The sequence below is a fragment of the Papilio xuthus genome, unplaced genomic scaffold (assembly GCF_000836235.2).
Source record: "Papilio xuthus unplaced genomic scaffold, Pxut_1.1 DF826945.1, whole genome shotgun sequence".
NCBI lineage: Eukaryota > Metazoa > Arthropoda > Insecta > Lepidoptera > Papilionidae > Papilio > Papilio xuthus.
This window is the reverse complement of record NW_013531704.1, coordinates 2,698,989-2,702,783: the sequence shown is the minus strand read 5'-3', so window position 1 is coordinate 2,702,783 and position 3,795 is coordinate 2,698,989.

Sequence of the window (3,795 nt, the reverse complement as noted above, 5' to 3'; positions counted from 1 at the left end):
CTAATCTAATCTAATCTAATCTAATCTAATCTAATCTAATCTAATCTAATCTAATCTAATCTAATCTAATCTAATCTAATCTAATCTTATCTAATCTAATCTAATCTAATCTAATCTAATCTAATCTAGTCTAATCTCGCCTCGCCTCGCCTCGCCTCGCCTCGCCTCGCCTCGCCTCGCATCGCATCTCATCTCATCTAATTTAATTTTATTTTATTTTACTTTGTTATACTTTATTTTATTTTACTTTGTTATACTTTATTTTATTTTACAACATGTGAAACTTACAGCTATAATAACTATAGACTAGACAACTGAGAGCCAATGACAAGTCTTCACTTATGTATAACAATATTATCTATAATGAGCCAACAAACAATTATCGCAACTATTAAACTATAGTAATAGATAACAATGTAGTTAAAAACTAAATTATAGTAGATACATATTAAAAGTAATAGTAGTAGATTAATATTAATAGTAGCAGTTCATGTATTAATTATTATTTCCTAATGAATGACCAGTCACAACATGATAATTATGAAGACATAATTTCATCGCCATGTTCAATAATTGTCGATGTAAATTTGGTCTGTTCATTCATTCGACATGGGTTAATCGGGATTAAAATATATTGGTCTGCAAATTGAAGTCTGATTCCGTGGTCGGATCGCATAATCCCTACTGTTAATTGCTTTTGCGACTACCATTATCATTCTTCAATTTATTTCGCTTCTCAAGAGAAGATAAGTACTATTGTGCCTGCGACTCCGTCCGCATGAAATTAAAAAAAAGTTAATTATTATCCTATGTGTTCTTCCAGACTGTTTTCTACATCTGTGGCAAATTTTAGCCAGATCCATGCAGCTGTTCTGGAGATACCTTCAAACTAACATTTATTCATTCATGCATCCTAAAGTTTCGAATTTCTAAAAGTAAAGTTATAAAATATAGTACTATTATTTTTTATGTTAGGTTAGACTTTGGACAAATCAGGACAAGAAAGTTCTAGAACTAAGAGAAGTAAAAATAGTAAGTCTTTTTATTACTTCAATGAATGTCTATTTTGAATTGTTTTAATTTCTGGCAACATTATCAGCAGGATAAAGATTTAAATAACATCTGCTGAAACAGAACAGTAATACAACGCACTTTAGCAAAAATCCGCAATATTTTATTATAAAAATAATCGAAGCGAATATATAGAACAATTCAACGTTTTCACAACTTTTAAATTTATTTCGTATCTGGCAACATTTCTTAACAAAGATATATATCCGTTTTAGACGAGAAAAGCCATCTCAATTTCAAATCGACGTTCAAGTTAGGATATCCGCGCGATACGATACCCGTACCCATCTATCAAAACGGATACAATAAGTCAGCCGGCGGTTGACACTCCGATACGTTTAAACGATATCTTGCCACTTGTGATTTGAACGTGCAATATACGAGATTTTTAACATATAATGCAACCATCGATTTATGGAGAAATCTTACTAATATTATAAATGCAAATGTTTACATGGATGAAATTTAGTATACATACTACATATAGAATATAGTCTGAAAAAACACATAGGCACCAAATTACGATTTTTTTAAATTACGCGCAGACAGAGATTCGGGCGACCGCTAATATAAGTATAAACGGTTCAATCAGTTTTTGACTTTATAATTATATTGTTTGTCGCCCGCGAGTCCGTCCGCACGCATTTAAAAAATTAGTTGGTTATGAGTTCTTCCAGATTTTACATCTATGCCAAATTTCAGCAAGATCTCTGCAGCCGCTCCAAACATACCTACGAACAAACATCCATCCATGTGAACATTCACATTTATAATTTTAGTAAGATATGGTCAGAAGTTTAGAATGCTCTTCATATGGATGAAGACCTTCGAAGGACGAACATTATTATACAGAGGAAGGCTTAAGACATTGTAAGGCATAAATAAGATTGACTATGAAGTCAATTTGCTGTTGTTCGTGTTATAAATTTGCTATGATATATAAACTATCAATTAACAAAACGTTAGACGATATAGAGTGAGAATTATTCTATACAATATCCGTCATGTATACTTCTAAAATATAGCTGTGACTGTATTTGCGGGCGCGCGATATGTCACGCCCGCCGCAGAAATAAGTCTCCGCCACGGTAGAGAAATGCACGCGGCTTGTGTCCTCCACATGATGCTATTTTCACACGAGACCACCACAATGCAGAACAGTCCTGGCGGTCCTAGCATGAATGTTTACAACAAATACCTTCGTCGTCGACAATTATGTCAAAATTAATATGAGATTTTTGGTGTACTTTATGTCCGATGAAATCCGGGGCGCTGCAAAATTTTAATACTAAGTCGATGTCAATACGATGAAGTTTTTCATAAATATTCGTGCTAGGACCACTGTCGTTTGAACATACACACCGATACAGTATTAATAAACAACAGCAGTCCTACTGTTCTCTCATCCTGTGCTGCCCTCGTGGAAAAATGTGTCTGAAGATTTTTGGTTCTTTATTATAAACTTGAATAGGTTAGAGCGACACCATTTTAGTTATAAAAAGTTCTGGGACAAATAAAAAAGTGATGTTTGTGCAATATGCACATCAAAATAGAAGATGGAAAACTAAATTAATTGATTATTATACGTACAAATGTAATTTCGCAACGAATTCTAATTTCTCTTAAGAAAGAAATTAGAAGTAAATAAAAGTCAAGCCAACAAAATGTTAGAAATAAACTAAATTAAAATCACATCTTAATGCTAGAAACTATTCCCTTAAAATGTAAATTACGTCATTATTTACTTATTTAAATATTAGTGGATTATGTTATATATTTATTTATGTATTTTAAATATTTTTATAATTTGTACAAGAAATGTAATGTTCTTATTTCTATTTTGATCGAAACATAAACCATAATATATTAAGAATTTATAACAAACTAGCTATCGACTCCGTCCGCGTGGAATGAAATAAAAAATAATAGCCAATGTCTTCTTCCAGATTACTTTCTCTATCTATGTTAATCTTCAGCAAGTTCTATGCTGCCGTTTTGGAGATTCATACCTTCAAATAAACGTCCATCTATCTATTCAAACTTTCAGAATTATAATATTAGTAAGGAGTAAGATAGTTATGAATTACAAACAGTTATAAAGATATATAAATTTCACGATTAACGAGTAATATATGGTTATCCATAGTAATTCTAAAACAAAGCAGCCTTTACTTAAATATAATGGAAGCCATCTACTCTATGACGATATTTTATTACGATCCATTACTGGGAAGGTCGAACATAAAAACATAATACGTATCATTTAATCCCGAGTGCTACTTGTAACAAGCTTCAAATTTAAGTAAAGCACAGGGCAAATTGTTACAAAATATACCATCATTTACATGACTTACCGTGATTTTCTGACACTAAAATCCGTGTTTAAAACATTTTTTATATCAAAAGGTGACAAACGAGCGAACGGCCACCTGAAATCGCTGATATAGCGAAGCGAAAGTTGCCCATAGATAAACGCAATTGCGTATTGCTTACCTTTAATCGACAGAGGAAGGGATGCACAAAAAGAAAATAATTTCCCTTCGCATGCATCTCCTCATTTGGCAAGTCCACTTCCACTTCCCATCCTTTTCTTATAAGAAAAAGGATAGGAAGGGAAAGAGGACTAAATTAGGCGTCCGGAACGCACATTCATCAGACGAAACGTGGAATTGCTTCCATTTCACGCCTGTCTTCTAAAACAGATACCTACAAAGTATCATCTTA